Source organism: Homarus americanus, unplaced genomic scaffold (genome assembly GCF_018991925.1).
Source record: "Homarus americanus isolate GMGI-L3 unplaced genomic scaffold, GMGI_Hamer_2.0 scaffold57980, whole genome shotgun sequence".
NCBI lineage: Eukaryota > Metazoa > Arthropoda > Malacostraca > Decapoda > Nephropidae > Homarus > Homarus americanus.
This window is the reverse complement of record NW_024716703.1, coordinates 13554087-13570084: the sequence shown is the minus strand read 5'-3', so window position 1 is coordinate 13570084 and position 15998 is coordinate 13554087. Positions and strand designations below refer to the sequence as shown.

The 15998-nt window shown below is 48.4% G+C and overlaps 1 long non-coding RNA gene across 1 annotated transcript in view; it reads right to left on the bottom strand.

The window, feature by feature from the left end:
• LOC121858286 overlaps positions 1 to 15790 on the bottom strand; it is a 54659-nt gene extending 38869 nt beyond the window's left edge. The window contains exon 1 of the long non-coding RNA XR_006087408.1: positions 15608 to 15790. This is a non-coding gene — a long non-coding RNA (uncharacterized LOC121858286). The remainder of the gene's footprint in view (positions 1 to 15607) is intronic.
• Positions 15791 to 15998: the final 208 nt, after the last annotated feature.

Genomic DNA, 15998 nt, shown 5'->3' with positions numbered 1-15998 from the left:
CCGTAACAACAGTCAGGGTTCAGTGTGTCGTCATGCATCAACAGTCAGGGTTCGTGCGTGTCGTCATGCATCAACAGTCAGGGTTCAGTGTGTCGTCATGCATCAACAGTCAGGTTCAGTGTGTCGTCAGCGCGTATCAAATGTTGTGTCTGTGTGTGTCGTCATGCATCAACAGCCAGGGTTCAGTGTGTCGTCATGCATCACCAGTCAGGGTTCCAGTGTGTCGTCATGCATCAGTCATTGTGGGTTCAGTGTCGTCATGCATCAACAGTCAGGGTTCAGTGTGTGTCGTCATGCATCAACACAAGTTCAGTGTGTCGTCATGCATCAACAGCCAGGTCTGTGTGTCGTCATGCATCAACAGTCAGGGTTCAGTGTGTCGTCATGCATCAACAGTCAGGGTTCAGTGTGTCGTCATGCATCAACAGTCAGGGTTCAGTGTCGTCATGTATCAACAGCCAGGGTTCAGTGTGTCGTCATGCATCAACAGTCAGGGGTTCGCCGTCATGTATCAACAGCCAGGGTTCAGTGTGCCGTCATGCATCAACAGTCAGGGTTCAGTGTGTCGTCATGCATCAACAGTCAGGGTTCAGTGTGTGTCGTCATGTATCAACAGCCAGGGTTCCCAGTGTGTCGTCATGCATCAACAGTCAGGGTTCAGTGTGTCGTCATGCATCAACAGTCAGGGTTCAGTGTGTGTCGTCATGCATCAACAGTCAGGGTTCAGTGTGTGTCATCATGCATCACAGTCAGGGTTCAGTGTGTGTCGTCATGCATCACGAAATAGGGTTCAGTGTGTCGTTTCATGCATCAACAGTCAGGGTTCAGTGTGTCGTCATGTATCAACAGTCAGGGTTCAGTGTGTCGTCATGCATCAACAGCTAGGGTTCAGTGTGTCGTCATGCATCAACAGCCAGGGTTCAGTGTGTCATCATGCATCAGTCAGGGTTCAGTGTGTGTCGTCAGTGCATCAACAGTCAGGGTTCAGTGTGTCGTTATCTATGCATCAACAGCCAAGGTTCAGTGTGTGTCGTTATCTGCGCATCAACAGCCAGGGTTCAGTGTACGTCATGCATCAACAGCTTCAGGGTTCAGTGTGTCGTTATCTGCATCAACAGCCAAGGTTCAGCGTGGGCCGTTATCTATGCATCAAATGTTGTGTTCAGTGTGTGTCGTTATCTATGCATCAACAGCCAGGGTTCAGTGTGTCGTTATCTATGCATCAACAGCCAGGGTTCAGTGTATGTTATCTATGTATCAACAGTCAGTTCAGTGTGTCGTTATCTATGCATCAACAGCCAGGGTTCAGTGTGTGTGTCGTTATCTATGCATCAACAGCCAGAGTTCAGTGTGACTTTATCTATGCATCAACAATAAGGTTCAGTGTGTCGTTATCTATGGATCACCAGCCAGGGTTCAGTGTGTCGTTATCTTGCGCATCAACAGCTTTGTGGTCTGGGGTGTGTCGTTATCTGGCGCATCAACAGCCACGCGTTCCAGTGTGTGTGTCGTTATCTATGCATCAACAGCCAGGGTTCAGTAAATGTTATCTATGCATCAACATCAGGGTTCAGTGGCGCCGTTATCTATGCATCAACAGCCAGGGGTTCAGTGTGTCGTGTTCCTATGCATCAACAGCCGGTTCAGTGTGTCGTCTTATGCAGCAATGTTGTGGGTTCAGTGTGTCGTTATCTGTGCATCAACAGTTGTGGTTCCAGTGTGTCGTTATCTATGCATCAACAGCCACGGTTCAGTGTGTCGCTATCTATGCATCAACAGCCAGGGTTCAGTGTGTCGTTATCTATGCATCAACAGCCAAGGTTCAGTGTGTCGTTGGCCTATGCATCACGCCAGGGTTCAGTGTGTCGTTATCTACGCATCAACAGCCAGGGTTCAGTGTGTGTGTCGTTATCTACATCAACAGCCAGGGTTGAGTGTGTCGTTATCTGCATCAACAGCCAGGTTCAGTATGTTATCTATACATCAACACCCAGTGTTCAGTGTGTCGTTATCTATGCATCAACAGCCAAGGTTCAGTGTGTCGTAATCTATGCATCAACAGCCAGGGTTCAGTGTGTCGTTATCTATGCATCAACAGCCAGGGTTCAGTGTGTCGTTATCTATGCCTCAACAGCCAAGGTTCAGTGTGTCGTTATCTATGCATCAACAGCCAAGGTTCAGTGTGTCGTTGCATTTCATGCATCAACAGTCAGTTCAGTGTGTCGTTATCTATGTAACAAATGTGTCATGTGTCGTTATCTATGCAACAACAGCCAGGGTTCAGTGTACGTCATGCATCAACAGCCAGGGTTCAGTGTGTCGCTATCTATGCATCAACAGCCAAGGTTCAGTGTGTCGTTATCTATGCATCAACAGCCATGGCTCCGAAAAGGTCGTCATGCATCAACAGTCAGGGTTCAGTGTGTCGTTATCTATGCATCAACAGTCAGGGTTCAGTGTACGTTTATTCGGCGTATCAACAGCCAAGGTTCAGTGTGTCGTTATTCCGCGCATCAACACGTTGTGGTTCAGTGTGTCGTTATCTATGCATCAACAGCCAGGTTCAGTGTGTGTCGCTATTCGCGCAAACAACAGCCAGGGTTCAGTGTGTCGTTATCTATGCATCAACAGCCAGAGTTCAGTGTGTCGTTATCTATGCATCAACAACCAAGGTTCAGTGTGTCGTTATCTATGCATCAATAGTCGGGGTTCAGTGTGTCGTTATCATGCATCAACAGTCAGGGTTCAGTGTGTCGTTATCTATGTCCATCAACAGCCAGGGTTCCAGTGTCGCTTATCTATGCAACAACAGCCAGGCTCCAGTGTGTACTATCTATGCATCAACAGCCAGGGTTCAGTGTGTCGTTATCTATGCATCAACAACCAAGGTTCAGTGTGTCGTTATCTATGCATCAACAGCTGGCGTTCAGTGTGTCGTTATCTATGCATCAACAGCCAGGGTTCAGTGTCGTTATCTATGCAGCAACAGCCAGGGTTCAGAGTGTCGTTATTATTTGGTGCATCAACAGCCAAGGTTCAGTGTGTCGTTATCTATGCCAGGTTCAGAGTGTCGTTATCTATGCATCGCCAAGGTTCAGTGTGTCGTTATCTATGTATCAACACCCAGGTTCAGTGTGCCACATCTATGCAGCAACAGTCAGGGTTCAGTGTGTCGTTATCTATGCATCAACAGCCAGGGTTTAGTGTGTCGTTATCTATGCATCAACAGCCACGGTTCAGTGTGTGTCGTTATCTATGCATCAACACCCAGGGTTCAGTGTGTCGTTATCTATGCATCAACAGTCAGGGTTCAGTGTGTCGTTTCCACGCATCAACACCCAGGGTTCAGTGTGTCGTTATCTATGCATCAACAGCCAGGGTTCAGTGCGTCGTTATCTATGCATCAACAGCCAGGGTTCAGTGTGCTGCATTCCAGTGCATCAAATCAGCCAGGGTCTGCGTCTGCACTATGCAGCAACAGTCAGGGTTCAGTGTGTCGTTATTATCTATAACAATGTTGTGCCTGGCAGTCGTTATCATGCATCAACAGCCACGGTTCCGCGCGTACGTTATCTATGCACTGTGGGTTCAGTGTGTCGTTATCTATGCACCAAATGTTGTGCTTGGCGGCACGTTATCTATGCATCACCACAGTCAGTGTGTCGTTATCTGCGCATCAACAGCCAGGGTTCAGTGTGTCGTTATCTGGCGCATCAACCGCCAAGGCTCCAGCGCTGCCATCTATGCATCAACAGCCAGGGTTCAGTGTGTCGTTATCTAGTATCAACAGCCAGGTTCAGTGTGTCGTTATCTATGCAGCAACAGTCAGGGTTCAGTGTGTCGTTACCTATGCATCAACACCCAGGGTTCAGTGTGTCGTTATCTTTTGCATCAACAGTCATGGTTCAGTGTGTGTCGTCAGCGCAGCAACAGTCAGTCTATGCACGTTATCTATGTACCAATAGCCAGGGTTCAGTGTGTCGTTATCTATGCATCACCAGGGTTCAGTGTACGTTATCTATGCATCAACAGTCATGGTTCAGTGTGTCGTGCCTATGCATCAACTCCCAGTGTTCAGTGTGTGTGCCGTTATCTATGCATCAACACCCAGGGTTCAGTGTGTCGTTATCTATGCATCAACAGCCAGGGTTCAGTGTGTCGTTATCTATGCATAAACAGCCAGGTTCCAGTGTGTCGTTATCTATGCATAAACAGCCAGGGTTCAGTGTCGTCATGCATCAACAGCCAGGGTTCAGTGTAAGCGCCGTTATCTATGCATAAACAGCCAGTCAAAGTGTGTCGTTATCTATGCATCAACAGTTGTGCTCCAGTGTGTCGTTATCTATGCATCAACAGTCAGGGTTCAGTGTCGCTATTCGCGAATAACAGTCAGGTTCGGGTGTCGTTATTCATGCATCAACACCCAGGGTTCAGTGTGTCGTTATCTATGCATAAATGTTGTGGTTCTACACTTACTAAATTCATTTGGTAACAGTTTAACTTACCCAAATATATATAAATTTACAACACATTAGTCATATTAAGTTCTCTTGTGGACGTTAAATGTGACAATTAATATAAAAGTTTCCTGTTGTTATAAATAGTTTTCTTGGGTGGCTGAATATAGTGTGAAGACGGTGGTTATTAAGCCTTGACTTGAGACGTGTTGACTGTCATGCGGTGTTAAGAGAGAACTAGAACACCGTGTGATCGTTATGTACTAACGAGATACAGCACTCAGGTTTGCACAACTTTCCACTTTTCTGCGCCTCATGAACTAAGATTTAAAATTAAACCATTAAATGAAAAACTGTTGTGTGAATGTCAGGCCAAACATAATGGTTAATGTGATCAATAATGTAATCAATCACAATTTCTGGCTCAGCTGATTATTGTAAACAAAACCTCGCCCTGGGTCGTGTGAACACTGTCAGAGTTTAGTATCAGTGACGTCATTTCAGTTAAGTAAATATGACGATAAATGAGGCCATGTGGAACGTGTGTGGGGGCGACTCATCCCTCTCTTGTTTGAGTCGCTCTCAGGGAGTAAATAGAAAACGGAGATTATCTGAAAGTGAGAAAAATGAAGAGAATCCATTGCAACTTCCCATAGTAAAAATATGGCAGTTCTCTCTCTCTGGTTATCTGCTCATCTGCCATCTGTCTGACTGTGTGTTGGTGATGCACAAGTTTATGGTGGTAATGTTGTCAACAATAAACTTAACATACTGAGCCTCGCTCGGTACACATCATAGTGTGAGGAGACAGATCGTGTGGCCAACACTGTCACACTCCCTGTTGACTTCCTCGTAAACTTAACACCTAACACACAACTGAAACACTGAGGAAACTTTAAAGCTCAAAGATGGTATCAACACTACACCGAGACTCTACAAGCAGAAGCGATACAAGACTGGACTCAGGCCTTGACCAACGACTATTTCATAATGTTAAATCAGAATATTTCTCTTCGTCAGTACACTGTTATCTTAACCTCACACGCAACCACACAATTCTTGACAGGTGAACAGTACAGTCTGTTACTGATCAAATTACCCCAGTTCTAATAGACCCCTGTAGTCTTACTGAGCTTCAACCATTAGGACGGGGGCTTTGTAGGACTAGGGCCCAGTGAGGGAGAGCTTGGTGGTGGTGTAATGTATCAAGCCATCACTCACTCATATGCAGCAACACGCCAAGACGCTCCTCCTCCTTGACACATACTGATGATCTTAAGTTTGTGTTCATGACAGTTTGCTGCTGCATGTTGCCCCTAGGGGTGGTGAGAGAGGGGGCTGTCTCACCCCTCCCCCACCTCAGCCTACCCTCACCCATCTCCCCACTTCAGCCTACCTCACCCCTCCCCACTTCAACCTACTCCTCACCCTCCCCCACCTCAGCCTACCCTCACCCATCTCTCCCCACTCAGCTCTACCGTCACCCCTCCCCACCTCAGCCTACTCCTCACCCTCACCCACCTCAGCCTACCCCATTCCTCCCCCATCTCAGCCTACCTCACCCTTCCCCCACTTCCAGCTTCCCCACCACCCCTCCCCCACCCTCAGCCTACCCCCCATCTCTCCCACCTCAGCCCACCTCACCCCTCCCCACCTCAGCTCACCTCATCCCTCCCACAGCCTACCCTCACCCCTCCCCCACCCCAGCCTCCACCCTCATCCCTCCTTCCTTCACCTCAGCCTACCTCACCCCTCCCACCTCAGCCTCACCTCATCCCTCCCCCATCTCACTGCTACCCTCACCCCTCCCCCACCTCAGCCTACCCTCATCCCTCCCCCACCCAGCCTACCCTCACCCCTTCCCCACCTCAGCCTACCTCATCCCTCTCCCCACCTCAGCCTACCCTCACCCCACCCTCAGCCTACCTCATCCCTCCTTCACCTCAGCCCACCCCTCATCCCTCCCCATCTCAGCCTACCCTCACCCTTCCCACCTCAGCCTACCCTCACCCCTCGCCCACCTCAGCCTACCCTCACCCCTCCCCCACCCCAGCCTACCCTCACCCTCCCCCACCTCCAGCCTACCCTCTCCCCCACCTCAGCCTACCCTCACCCTCCCCCACCTCAGCTACCCTCACCCTTCCCACCTCAGCCTACCCCTCACCCCTCCCCCACCTCAGCCTACCTCACCCCTCCCCCACCTCAGCCTACCTCACCCCTCCCCACTGCTCTCCCTCACCCATCTCCCCCACTTCAACCTACTCCCCCCTCACCCACCCAGCCTACCCCTTCCTTCCTCCCCATCTCCAGCCTACCCTCACCCTTCCCCCACTTCAGCCTACCCTCACCCCTCACCCACCTCAGCCTACCCTCACCCTCCCCACCTCAGCCTACCCTCATCCCTCCCCCATCTCAGCCTACCTCACCTTCCCACCTCTCCAGCCTACCCTCACCCCTCCCCACCTCAGCCTACCTCTCACCCTTCCCCCACCTCAGCCTACCTCACCCCTCCCCACTCAGCCTACCCTCACCCCTTCCCCACCTCAGCCTACTCCTCACCCTTCCCCCACCTCAGCCTACCCTCATCCCTCCCCCCATCTCAACCCACCCTCACCCTTCCCACCTCAGCCTCCACCCTCATCCCTCCCCCACCTCAGCCTACACCTCACCCCTCCCACCTCAGCCTATCCTCACCCTTCCCACCTCAGCCTACCTCACCCCTCCCACCCCCAGCCTACCCTCACCCTTCCCCCACCTCAGCCTACTCCTCACTCTTCCCCACCTCAGCCTACCCTCATCCCTCCCCCACTTCAGCCTACCCTCACCCTCCCCACCTCAGCCTACCCCCATCTCTCCCACCTCAGCCTACCCTCACCCCTCCCCCACCTCAGCCTACCCTCATCCCTCCCCCATCTCAGCCTACCCCCACCCCTTCCCCACCTCAGCCTACCCTCACCCCTCCCCCACCTCAGCCTACCCTCATCCCTCCCCACCTCAGCCTACCCTCACCCTTCCCCACCTCAGCCTACCCTCACCCCTCCCCCCCACCTCAGCCTACCCCCATCTCCCCCACCTCAGCCTACCCTCACCCCCTCCCCCACCTCAGCCTACCCTCATCCCTCCCCATCTCAGCCTACCCTCATCCCTCCCACCTCAGCCTACCCCACCCTTCCCCCACTTCAGCCTGCACCTCACCCCCTCCCCACCTCAGCCTACCCCCTCATCCTCCCCCCATCTCAGCCTACCCTCACCCTTCCCCACCTCAGCCTACCCTCACCCCCACCTCAGCCTACCCTCATCCCTCTCCCCGTCTCAGCCTACCCCTCACCCTCTCCCCCACCTCAGCCCACCCCTCACCCCTCCCCACCTCAGCCTACCCCCCATCCCTCCCACTCAGCCTACCTCACCCCTGCCCCACCTCACCTACCCCCATCTTCCCACCGCAGCCTACCCTCACCCCTTCCCCACCTCAGCCTACCCCCATCCCTCCCCACTTCAGCCTACCCTCACCCCTCCACCCTCAGCCTACCCCCCATCTCTCTCCCCCACCTCAGCCTACCCTCACCCCTCCCCCAACCTCAGCCTACCTCATCCCTCCCCCATCTCAGCCTACCCTCACCCCCCATCTCAGCCTACCCTCATCCCTCCCCCACCTCAGCTTCCACCACCCCTCATCCCTCCCCCCACCCTCAGCCTACCCCTCACCCCCACCCCAGCCACCCTCACCTCCCCACCTCAGCCTACCCTCACCCCTCCCCACCTCAGCCTACCCTCACCCCTTCCCCCACCTCAGCCTACCCCATCCTCCTCCACCTCAGCCTACCTCACCCCTCCCCCCACCAGCCCACCCCTCACCCTTCCCCACCTCAGCCTACCCTCACCCCTCCCACCTCAGCCCACCCTCATCCCTCCCCATCTCAGCCTACCTCACCCCTTCCCCCATCTCAGCCTACCCTCATCCCTCCCCCATCTCAGCCTACCCCTCACCCTTCCCCATCTCAGCCTACCCCTCACCCTTCCCCCACCTCAGCCTACCCTCACCCCTCCCCCACCTCAGCCCACCCTCACCCCTCTCCCCACCTCAGCCTACCCTCACCCCTTCCCACCTCAGCCTACCCTCACCCCTCCCCCACCTCAGCCTACCCTCACCCCTCCCCCCCTCCTTCCCTCCACCCTTCCCCCACCTCAGCCTACCCTCACCCTTCCCCCACCTCAGCCTACCCTCAATCCCCCATCTCGGGTGCTCCTCAGCTGCAATAATTAATATGAGACAGACAACATGTACCCGGCCAGTAGCACCCCAGACACGGTTGGTAGTTAGAGTGTTGAGCCTGAGTAAGTAGGTTTTAAGAATAAATGAAAATTGTAATATAAATAAATACATAAAGTAAATAATTAAAAAATGAATACAATTTATGTCGAGGATTAGTGAAAAAAATGTGGATTAAGTAAATAGAAATAAGTAAAGTAAATTAAAGTTAGTGAATTAAAGGGTAGTAACTTAGTAAGGAAAGTAATCAGGATAATAAAAAGTATTCAAAGTGAGAAAAATAAGTAGAAAAAGATAAAGAAAGAAAAAGTTGGTAAAGTAAAGTAGTAAAAATGTGGACGCCTCAGTAAATAGATTCAACAACGGCACTTTTGTTATCTGTCCCCCGGTGTTTTTACTTGTTTAAAGAAAATATAAGTGCTAAGTAATTTAGAGTAAAGTCAACCAGCAAAAAGAGTAAATTTAAATACAAATAAAAGTAGAATATGAAGAATTACTTTATTAACCTACTTTGAATACTTTAGGTCAGATAAATTTGTCTATTTATATTTTTATTTATTAATTATTTTATTTATTAATTTATTTATTATTTTGACGGCTTTATGACGTGACGGGTGAAGGTGGTCCCAAATACTGTATGCAGGCCGTCCTGTGACATTCCTATGGATACCCAGTCATGTCGGTATCTTGGGGAATGAGGCAGCAGATGGCCTTGCCAAGACTGGCTGCAACAAGGCCACACCTGACTACGTTGTTCCTCGAACACTTTTTCAGCTTAGGACCCAAATTCGCCGCAAACAGAGAGAAGCTCGGGAAGCAGCCATCCCCCTGGACTCCCGCCCACCTGGTGCGATGTCCTCCGTAAACTTCCTGACCTCATACGTCTATGGAAAGGGTCGCGGAAGGGGACTGATTGCCCGTATCATCATTGGGTATGACTTTGGCTGGGAGATTGGTATCCCCATCCCCTGAGCAACGCTCTTGTGCGTTATGCAGAAGACCCGACAGCCGCACCCTTGTCCACTACCCTTCCGTGATGCTTGCTGACCACCAGTCCACGACCCCTGACGGAGACGATGATCCTCCCCATATTGGCCAGATTTTCTGTAAATAATATTGATGATGTGTTAAAGGAATATCCTTCCTTCCTTGCTTTGTAAGCCCCTTTATAATATTTATACTGTATATACTTGTCACACTTGCCAGATGCTTCTGGTGTCATTGTACAGGGGTACCTAGTGACAGCACTAGGAACACGCTTCCTCTATCAAGGAATAAATATTGAAATTGAATTGAATATACTGTATCGGTTAGTTACGTCCCGTCCGAAGCAAAACCTCCGTCGTCGCAGTCGGTCGTTGGTCGGTCGGGTTATCGAGACCAAATCCAAATCGTGTAAAGAAAAATGACTAATTCCCAATTGCATAGAGAATACATTTATAAAAAAGACTTAACTTGAATTACTTGTCATTTACATTGGATCGGTGAGTTAGTTAAGTCTTCCCTATAAAAGAAAATGAGGTTCTTGCAGCGTAATGATATGTGTCAGGGGGTAAAATTAGATTCTATTCCAGAGAGGGAACTACAATGAAACCTCCAAATAACGGATTTCTCTCTCCATATAATCTATTAGATGAGAGTTTCACATCTAACGGACCCTCGATATAACGGATGTCTCTCTCTATATGATTTTAGATGGGGAGTTCAAATCTAACTGACCCCTCGATATAACGGACTCTCCTCCCCATATAGTTCGTTAAACAAGTGATCGCGGGCACGTTTGTGCCCAGTGAAAGTTTGAACGCTCGTGCTGGCTAGCGTACAGCGAATGAGGGTGCGCCAAGTCCGTAGACTTGCATGGTTAATTAAGGTGCTCCAAGTCCCTAGACTTGATTGGTTGATTAGGGTGCGCCAAGTCCCTAGACTTACATCGTTTTCCATCGTAAATAAAATGGTTAATTAATGCCTTTCTAAAGAAACCATCGACATGGTACCAGGTTTGTTCCACTCTACGAATTTTTTGCGATTTTTCCACCAAGTTTGATGAAAAACGATTGTGACGTTTTAGCTGCCCAGAACGGACAGACAGACAGACGCCTAGTCCTATAGTATATTAGGTAGAGGTTCCACTGTAATATATACATGCTTGGGTAAGGCTGCACAGAAAAAGACTCACTATTCTTCTCAAACGAAAACCAAAACATTTATACACTTGATATGAACAAGAAGAAATCCAGGTATAATTTTTATCACCAGAAGCTTAATATTCCTCAAGAAAATGGTGGAACTTTCTCCCCAACACAGGAAAGATTTCCCACGACTTAGGAAAATTTCCCCAAGGGTTTAGACAATTTCCCAGAGGTGTGCCGGTACATGACGGCTGATGCAGTGTCTCACTGTCTAGATAAAGATAGATAGAAAAATGTATAAATAAATAACTAAAAAATAGAGAGAGAGGAAGGCGCAGAGGAGGAGACAGAGAGGGCCAGAGAAACAGACAGACAGAAAACCAGAATGACAGAATGAGTGAGACTAAGAACACAACGGCATTTTTCATGACTAAATAACCTGTCGACTGAGGTTGAATTAAGATGTAATTAAACCGTCAGTGGCTCTTTCAATGTCTTCAAATTGATGGTAGGAAAGGCGTTTAGTTATGTTTTCTGGCTAAGATGAAACACGAACTTACAAAAAAACTTTGAAGTAGAGAAATAAAGTCAGGTTATATATTAAACGAGATATATTCGAAAATAATCATGATTTTTATTATATATTTTTTTCCCCGTAAAGAAACAAGATTGACTGAGAATTGTTAGTTAAGTAAAGTGGGAGTAGGAGGAAAAAGGCGGGAAAAAACCATCAGTCAGGCTGGAAAAGGCGGGAAACTGAGCTGACAAATTGCCGTCCAGAACACGTCAACAATACCGTACAGATTAACAACAATACGGCAACAACATGCGTCAGTAATACACATGAACATCATGTCAATAACATGGTAACACAACACGTCAACACCAACACAACAACACCAACAACACTCGCATAACAACATCAGCATAACACCAACACAACAACACCAGCACAACACCAACACAACAACACCAGCACAACACCAACACAACACCAGCACAACACCAGCACAACACCAACACAACACCAGCACAACACCAAACAGCACCAATACAACACCAACACAACACCAGCACAACACCAACACAGCACTAATATAACACCAGCACAACAGCAACACAACACCAGCACAACAGCAACACAACACCAGCACAACAGCAACACAGCACCAGCACAACACCAACACAACACCAGCACAACACCAACAACACAACAACAACAAACACAACACAAAACACCAACAACACTAACACAACAACACCAACACAACAACACCAACACAACAACACCAACACAACAACACCAACACAACACCACAACAACAACACCACCACAACACCAACACAACAACAACACCACCACAACACCAATCACAACAACACCAACGTAACAACACCAACACAACAACAACACCAACACCAACACCAACAACAACACCAACAACAACACCAACAACACAACACCAACACAACAACAACAGCAACAACAACACCAACAACACCAACAACACACCAAACAACACCAACACCAACAAAAACAACACCAACAACAACAACAACAACACCAACACAACAACAACACCAACACACAACCAACACCAACAACAACAACAATAACAACAACAACACCAACAACACAACAACAACACCAACAACAATAACACCAACAACAACAACAACACCAACACAACAACAACACCAACAACAACACCAACAACAACAACACCAACACAACACCAATACAACACCAACACAACAACAACGCCAACAACAACACAACAACAACACCAACACAACAACAACACCAACACAACAACAACACCAACAACAACACCAATACAACAACAACACCAACACAACAGCAACACCAACAACAACAACAGACAACAACACCACCACCACCACCACCACCACCAACAACAACAACAACAACACCAACACAACAGCAACACCAACACAACAGCAACACCAACACAACAGAACACAACAACGACCAACACAGCAACACCAACACAACAACACCAACACAACAACAACACCAACACAACAATAACACCAACACAACAACAACACCAACACAACAACAACACCAACACAACAACAACACCAACACAACAACAACACCAACACAACAACAACACCAACACAACGACAACACCAACACAACAACAACACCAACACAACAACAACACCAACACAACAACAACACCAACACAACAACAACACCAACACAACAACAACACCAACACAACAACAACACCAACACAACAACAACACCAACACAACGACAACACCAACACAACAACAACACCAACACAACAACAACACCAACACAAAAACACCAAAACAACAACACCAACGCAAACAACAACACCAATACAACAACACCAAAACAACACCAACGCAACAACAGCACCAACACAACACCAACGCAACAACAACACCAAACACAACAACACCAACACAACAACGACACCAACAGAACAACACCAAAACAACAACACCAACGCAACAACAACACCAACACACAAACAACAACAACAACACAACACCAGCAACAACACCAACACAACAACACCAACAACACAACACCAATACAACAACACCAAACACAACAACACCAGCAACAACACCAGAACAACAACACCAACACAACATCAGCAACAACAACAACAACACAACAACACCAGCAACAACACCAACACCAACACAACAACACCAACACAACAACACCAACAACACAACACCAGTACAACAACACCAACACAACAACACCAGCAACAACAACACCAACACAACGCCAACACAACACCAGCAACAACAACACCAACACAACAACACCAACAACACCAACACAACAACACCAACACAACACCAGAACAACAACACCAACACAACACCAACACAACACCAGAACAACAACACACACACACCAACAACACCAGCACACACCAACACAACACCAACACAACACCAACACAACAACACCAACACAACACACTTCAAATATACAATAAAAACAAGTATTCAACACAACAGGGTTCTGACCATGGCGTTAATCCGAGTCGACTTAACACGGCAAGCGGCTTACAGGAACACAACACTACCAGGTGTGCGGTGGCCAGGTGTGCGGGCGGCCAGGTGTGCGGGCTGTGTTGAGGCTGACCTTATACATATACATTTAACTGATATACTTGATACTAGATCATAATTAAATTAATACCAATATTAAGTGAGAGTTCAAAAAAATTGTGCTGATAGATAGATAGAGAGAAGTAAACCTAACCTAACCTAACAGTACCCTAACCTAACCTAACCTAACAGTAACCAAACCTAACCGTAACCTAACCTAATCTAACCTAACAGCAACCAAACCTAACTCAACCTAAGCTAACCTAACACTAACCAACCTAACCTAACCTAAGCTAACAGTAACCTACACATTTTGGAGGTATTTGGCAACCACATGAACAGAAAGAAGGGTTTACTGAAGCTTATGTTTGAGTCTCTCTCTCCCTCATCCTCCAACTTTTCCTCTCACCTCCAACTCTCCCGCTCATCCTCCTCCAACCGCTCATCCTCCAACCCTCCTGCTCATCCTCCAACCCTCCCGCTCATCCTTCTGCCCTCCCGCTCATCCTTCCCTCCCGCTCATCCTCCAACCCTCCCGCTCATCCTCCAACCCTCCTGCTCATCCTTCCCCCTCCCGCTCATCCTCCCTCCGGCTCATCCTTCTCCCTCCCGCTCATCCTCTTCCTCCTCCCACCATCCTTCTCCCTCCCGCTCATCCTTCTCCTCCCGCTCATCCTCTCCTCCCTCCCATCTCCTCCCGCTCATCCTCCAACCCTCCCGCTCATCCTCCAACCTCCTGCCTATCCTTCTCCCTCCTTAGCCATAGTTTTATTTCTCGTAATTTTAATTGTTGATGAGACAGTAATTAATAACCTTATTACGATGCTCAAAGACCTTAGTTGTTAAAGCTCGGTAATAACATCATAACAACAACAACAACCAACACACACAACACACAAACACACACACAACACACACACACACACACACACACAATTGTATCTTGTTAAATTTTATGACCGCTGGAGATGTGAGAATGTATCAAACTGGTCTTCTTAAAATGCGACGAATGTGAGTCAAAATGGCGATAAAACTGTCTAAAGACTCTACCGTAACCAAATGGGCTGTTATCTCAAGTTGGGAAGAGAAGGGTACATTTTTGAGAATCCGAAATTGGGGGAGTTTTATGATCTTCTCTCTCTGCGTGTCTCTGCGTGCTCTCTCTCTCTCTCTCTCTCTCCTCACACACACATTAGCACAAGGCCCGGCTGGAGGTCAACGCCTAAATGTCACAAAGGAAGAGGGAATCTTCTTCGACTTTCCTCATCAAATACTTCAGGAGCCAGATTCCTTAACTTCCGACCTTCCATTTTATTTCCTCTCTAACTAGCCTCACGTCACGGCCTCTATATTAACCTAGAATGGAGTCCAGTTTGCTTTGTGACTGTGGTTGTTAGTCTTAGGAGAAAGAGCTCACTTGAAGATTCCTCCTCCCTCCTCCATCCTCCCCCCCACCCCAGCTGTTATCTGGTGACCTTTGTGTGGCCAGCTAGGGGTAAGTATAAGGTGTGTGGGTGTGTGTGTGTGTGTGTGTGTGTGTGTGTGTGTGTGTGTGTGTGTGTGTGTGTGTAAAGGCAAGCAACTGACCACAGGTGTAACAGTAAAGGTTATTATCTCACCTGGAGGAGGAAGGGCACGTCCTCGCGGTGCCCCTTAGGTGAAGGTTGTGTGCCCTCCGTGTTGATCCTGGAGCTGTAGGCGGAGGCGGTAGAGTCATCACCCTCTCCGTCGACTCTGTCTCCTCACCGTAGATCATCGCCCTCCTGTGTCAACAAACATCACACAGGGTTAGGTCAGGTTAGGTTAGGTTAGGTTAGGCTAGGCTAGGCTACGTTAGGGTTAGGTTACGTTACGTTAGGTTTAGGTTAGGTTAAGGTTATAGTTGTCTCTAAAATGAACCGCCGCCATCCACCCACGTTGTTTTGTGACCTTTAACCTACCAGCAACATCAACACGACACCATGAATTCTGTATCTGGTTCACGTTCTGTGTTGGAGGTTGTCAGATTAG